We start from the raw sequence: 7,090 nt of genomic DNA, 5'->3' as shown, positions 1-7,090 counted from the left end.
CACATTTTGTACCATACGCCGCAATATGTTATCACACGTTGACACATGCGTTATGGTACACATACCAGAATCTGCCGTCAAATTGCAGATTCTGATATGAACTTCGGATGTGCATCTTTTTCGCATCCAATGTCTAATTGGGGTGATTCAAGTGACCGCACAAAGCTTGTTTCATAATCTATAAAATGACACTGGTTTCATTCAAATTTGATATCCCCTTTAAAAATTGGACTCCCAAGTGCATTTTGAACATTTTATGTCAAAATTTGCCACTTAAGCATCACCATTTGAAACCCCAAAGTCAATGGCCACTTCTAGGGCTTTAACCATATTCAAATGGACAAACAACACTTGATTGAGCAATTATATACACAATATAATACACGCGCGCACATTTGGTTTGTAAACTGCCTAACACACACTCTGGGCATATTTCTTAATTCTCAATCTCATTCATACCCAAGGCCAAATCTCATATACTCATCAAGTATTCATCATATTCACACGTTCTCACATTCATCCACTAACCCAAATAGTCATTTCATAATGTTCACACATATACACAAGTTCATTGGGCTAGAACTCAAAAATCACAAACATACATACATATTCACATGTTTATATACAAGTACAAATTTCTATGGCAACTTATATACATGACTACACTATTAGCAAATGCATTCATTACACCATCTTATAATGGGCTTTTTAGGAGAAATCTCTACTCTTGGCCTAATTCCTTTCCCCTTGCACTATTAGTATCAGAACCTGAAAAATATGAATAACTATTGGTGAGATAAACATCTCAGTAACTAATATAGTTCATTTAATGTCTATTACCACAGATAACTATGCTAATGTAACAAAACCAAATTAATAGCTTATATATATATATATATGAAAAGCATATATAACTTCCTCTTTTCAAAGCATTTTCACACAATTACTATAATAGTACGATCATCTATCTATCGAACCTATAATGCTCCCTGACACAATGCAAGGTCTCCCTTACTTAACCACAATTAACTCTAATAAGATGGCAATTAAGGGATTAACCCTTAAAGGATTACCAAAGTTGTAAAATTATATAAATGAGAAGAATTCTCAAATCATTTATAATAGAATCCCACAACTCAATTTTCAATCTCAATAAAATTCTAAAATACTCAAATCAAAGTTTTAAAATAATACGGAAGCTTGAAAATCACATAGGACACAAAACAATGAGATTTAAAACTCAAAACTGTGTTTTGTGTAGAAAACGACCCATTTGCTGTTACTTATGATTCATGTACCGTGGCTCACTCACCTCTGTGCCATGCACCGTGACGCATTGCATGAATTTGACAGCAACAGCTGCTATCATTTTGACAGTAATGAGAGCAAACTTCCGACACGTCCCAAATCTTTGTCGGACATCCGATTGAGGTGATTTTGGTATCTACATGGAGCTTTCTCCTAGCTCTAACTAATAGAATAGGTTTCTCACTCAAATTTATTTTCTATAAAAATTTGCACATCAAAACTCATTTTACCACTTTTTCACCAAAATTTCACAACCATGGTGTCCCAACTCAACCTTAAGTGCCAAAAGCCTACATCGACTCTCTGACCACTTATTGGACTCTAGCAAACCTGTGTAATGCACAAAACACAACCAAAAACACATATTTCTTAAAATTATCACTCAACCTCAAATTTTACAAAATGCAAAGGGGAGGAAAATCATGCACAAAATCATCATTTTCATTTCAAATCATTCAAAATACACATGTTCTACTTGCACAAATAATTTGGCCCTATCCACTGGTTTACAACAAAAACTATCTAACCCAGGGTACAAAATACGCAAGTTGTACACTAAGCTAATGCAAATAGTACAAAAATAATGAGTTGTGATGCTAGTTGGCAATTATACAATATTAACACAAGAATAGAGTAAAGAGGCATGAAAGTAGGATTTCACTACAATCCTACGCCTCAGAGTATTTTCCCTAAACTAGATCTGATGAGTTAGGCCCTAAAAATATTGAGAATCGAGGGGTGAGTACAACCATTTAGTAACCAAGTTTCACCTAATCTATATAATTGCATAGCAATTGAAAACAGATGCAAATAGGCAAAAATACAACATTACAACAATATGATGAAATTGGCCATGGTTCATAATATTAACAACCATATGATCAGGTCCAAAACACATATTTGTTTTAAATAATAATGCACAACATGGGGTGGCAATACTACCAACCATACGCCCCTAACCCATGTCAGACTACAATATTAACAACATGTGGCTGGATTTATATGCATGATCATATGCTAACCTCATATCCTCCTATTACCTTCGACACAAAATTGATAGCTATTGCATGGCTACATCATTCATAAACTAACCTAGCCTTCCACTTGTAAGAAGCTACTGGGCCAGGGTTAACTTACTCACTTATGTAATCTGGTTTTCCTTAATACTAACAACTATAGGGTATTGTACCTCTAATCTAGCATCCTCATGAAATGGTGGAAACTAATTAGGTTTGAGTCCCTCATAGAACAAGTGAATCAACTATAGGACACGAGCTGCCTCTTGATTCTAATGGTCGGTGCCAAGACAAGTTTTTGATTCTAATGGTCACCATCGGTACTACGTGGATTTAACTGTCTACTCCTCTCCCTAGGCGAACTCCCACCAATGATCATGCTATGCACATTTTATGCAAAATATGCTTTCTAAACAATCAATTTATAGCATATAAACTCACATACTCACACTCAAATGCAACACATGCTTAACACAATACACATCACAATTCTCCACCCACATTAACATGCCATAATTAAATTCATAAATCACAAATGGGTGGCATGAAAAGGTTTTCATTTAGCAAACTATTTACAAATTCATCATTCGCCAAAATTGCATCTATAGTTTGAAATATAAATCATAATCCAAATCAACCCATTTTAAATCAATAATCAATTAATATTTAACTATATAAAGTTAGGTTTCCCTTAGTTACCTTAAACCTTTGAGAGGTTAAAGGTTTACTCCTCTAAATACCAACTTCCAAAGCTTCTCATAAGCTTGAGTGGTGCCAATAATAAAGATCTAAAATCACATTATAAAGACATCATTATTATCCCATTTTGTGAGTTTTCCAACATTAATCTTCACATACTCTATTTTATCAATCCATAAATTTACTACCCATTCATACCTAATGGATTCATTATGTTCCATTGACTCACATTACCATTAATGAGTTATTAAACCACCATTAATGAATATCAAGCTCTCCTAACTACCTTATCTATGTTGATTTTTAGACATTAAGTGCTCCTCTCAACTAAGCATACTCAAAATCATTAATGTAGGGTTAACTACCTCAAACAACTTCTAATATACCATTTTACCCAATGGAATCAAACCCATAACTCCTATAAACTGAAAATCAACTTTTCAACTTAAACCCTAACTCAAATCTCTATAAATGAGGGAGAGAAAGGAAGAAAGAATCACTATATACTCACCTTGTAAGTTAGAAAGCTCTAAAATATCATTAACAATCTTCAAGGTTGTGCTCTAGCAGAGTCAAGTGGTGCTCTTCGTGTTTCTTTTCTCTATTTTTTTTGCATAAAACATAAATTGATTTATCATATTTTTGGCCATGCGTCACGATGCATGCTGCTCTCTGCCATGGCTTATGGCACAGAGAGGCCATTATATTTAAAATCTACCTTTGTGCGCTACGACGAATTGACCACATGTAGTGGTATGTGGCATAGAGGGCTTACCTTCACTTTTTCTTCCTCTTTCCTTGCCTAGGTGGCCCGCCATTGATTCAGACCCACTTCTAGGGCAGAAATTACAATAATTTACATTAGTTAAGACCCTCTATCCACATACCTCATTAACTCATTAATCACATTCATTAGGTTAACTAATCATGCTTAATTTTTCTCGGATGTCACAACTCTCCCCTCCTTTTAAGAATTTTGTCTGCAAAATTTAGTAAATCAAGTAAATCTTACCTCATTAGAAGAGATGGGGATATTGTTGTCTCATTTTCTCCTTCATTTCCTAAGTAGCATCTCCAGGAGTCATTCCTTTCCATATCACCTTGACTAGGTGAATAGTTTTGTTCGTTAACTGTTATCTTTCACATTAGCTATCCTCTTTGGCTTAGTTTGGTAAGTTAAATTCTCCTAGAGCTCTACTTCTTCTAGTTCAATAATGTGAGATGGATTGGGTTGGTACTTCTTGAGTTGTGAGACATGAAATATATCATGTACACCCAATAAATGTGGAGGTAATGTAATCTGGTATGCCAAAAGCCCAATTCTCTTGAGAATCTCAAATGGACCAATATATCTGGGAGTCAACTTCTTCAGTTGGATAGACTTCCCAATACTAGTCATAGGCAATACCTTCAAAAACACATGGTTGCCGACCATAAACTCAATCGTTCACCTCCTTTTATCCACATAACTCTTCTACCGACTTTAGATAGTCAACAACTTTTATCAAATTATCTCTATCTTCTCTATGATTTGATCCACCAAATCTAAACCTAAGATACTCCTCTTACTCAACTCGATCCAGCAAAGAGGTGATCGATACTTTCGACCATATAAAGCTTCATACGGAGCCATCTGAATACTAACATAGAAGCTATTATTATAGGTAAACTTTGTGAGTAGTAAGTATTTATCCCAACTTCCATTAAACTCAATAGCATATGCCCACATCATATCCTTAAGAGTTTGAATTGTCCTTTCAGTCTGACCATCGGTCTGGGAGTGATAAGCTGTACTAAACTTTAATTTAGTACCCATGGCCTGGTGTAAAGCTCTCTAGAAGTTTGATGTGAATCTCAGATCATGATATGATACAATCTCCTTAGGTACCCCATGTAACCTTACAATCTCCTAGACATAAACCTCAACAAACCTCTCTAAGGTATAGTTTGCTCTGATGGCTAAGAAATAAGCTGACTTTGTCAGTCTGTCCATAATCACCTATATAGTATCATGATTTTTTTTAGTACGTGGCAATCCTATTATGAAATCCATAGATACTTTGTCCTATTTCCATATGGGGATTTCCAAAGGTTGTAGTAACCCAGGTGACTTCTAGTGTTCTATCTTGACTTTCTGGCATGTCAAACACCTAGAGACGAACTCATTCACATCTTCCTTCATTTCATGTTGCCACCACCAACTCTTTATGTCTTGGTACATCTTAGTGGCACCAAGGTAGATGGTAAGCTTACTCTTATTAGTTAATGTTGGAAATTATGCCCTAGGACTAATCATTGTACTATGCACATTGTTATTTAATGAATTTTTCTTTTATTATCATAATAATTGCATGTTCAATATGATAATTGTATCCTTGGACAAACTATAATGATTGTCCTAAATATTCCTTATCAGTCACCTATAAGGGATCATAGATGAAACAAGATCAGTATGATCTTGATTCAAAATATAATATTATATATATATATATTTTGAAATATATATATATATATATTCATATGTATGTGTGTGTGTTTTATATATATATATATATATCAGATATATATATATATGGTATATGTATATGATATATAAAAATAAATATAATATAATATAATATATATATATATATTTTCAAAATATATATGTATATATATTCGTGTGTATATATATCATGTAATATGTATATGTGATATATATATATATATATTATATTATGTTAGTTTAAAATTTAATTTTATATGATAGATTGAATTTAATAACTAACATGATATGAGAGAATATCATGTCAGTTTTATAATTTAAATTTATAAGATAAATTTGAATTAAATATGATATCATGGATTAAATTTATGAGATAAATTTAATTATATTTTTGTGGGCTTTTTAAATGGAAGACAAAAACCCTTATCTATATACTATATATAGATAGGTATGTCCTTTATAAAGGGAGAGAGAGTTAGAAAAGTTCTGATGGCAAAAATACTTTAAGAGCCATAAAACAACCCTATAGAAAGAAAACTAACGTTCAAAGAAGAACAGACACTAGGAGTGCTAGCACGCTGTTCGAATTAGAGAGTTGTTCGTGTGCATACTAGTAGAGGGAGTAGATCTACATTGTCAGCTCCTGAGATCTAAACTCTTGAAGAGAACGTGAGCCAAGTTTAAAGAATTAAAAGGTAACTTTTCTATACACCTTAACTTTTCTATCCATCTTGACTTAAACAAGTTCATTCGGTAGGGACTTTAAAATTTAAATCTTCTGCTGCGCCTCCTTATCTAATAACTTTTAATAGAATAGTCTCTCTAATCTCCTTATCATCAAGAACATATATTCAGTCATGATATAACATGAACCCATTATCATTGAAGCCAAAAGCCATCATCTGATTCTCCTTAATGTCTTCCTAGATCTCTAACAAGTACTTATCTTCCAACTCTAGTTTTCTCAGCTCTTTCCAAAACTCATTCATGATTACTATGACATTCAAGTTGTATGACACAAAATCAGGGACATTCTAATGCTCATTAGAGAAATCCTCTAGCATCTTGTGCTCTTTCATCATTATGAATGCCGCATGTAGCGTCTTTCAACTCAACGTGTCGGCTACTATATTAGCCTTCCCAGGATGGTACTTTAACTCAAAATTATAGTCCTTTAGGAACTCTATCCATATCTATTGTCTCATATTTAGCTCTTTCTGGTCAACTAGATACTTAAGACTCTTGTGGTCATTGTATACCTCAAACTGTGCACCATACAGGTAATGTTCCATATTTTAAGCATAAACACCATTGTCACAAGTTCAAGATCATGGGTAGGATAGTTCTCCTCATGCGGTCATAACTGTCTCAATGCATATGCCATAACTCTATAATCTTACATTAATACACACCCAAGACCCTTAAGCGAAGTATCTGCATAAACCACAAATAGCCATTTTGGATTTGGAATAGTCAATATTGGTGCAGTCATCAACCTATGCTTCAACTCTTGAAAAGCCTCTTCACACTTGTCAATCCATATGAAAGACTAATCTTTCTTACTTAGTTTGGTCAAAGTAGA

The sequence above is a fragment of the Prosopis cineraria genome, unplaced genomic scaffold, assembly GCF_029017545.1.
Source record: "Prosopis cineraria cultivar Desert tree isolate PC_DT_omini unplaced genomic scaffold, ASM2901754v1 PC11, whole genome shotgun sequence".
NCBI lineage: Eukaryota > Viridiplantae > Streptophyta > Magnoliopsida > Fabales > Fabaceae > Prosopis > Prosopis cineraria.
This window is presented reverse-complemented; position numbering follows the sequence as displayed.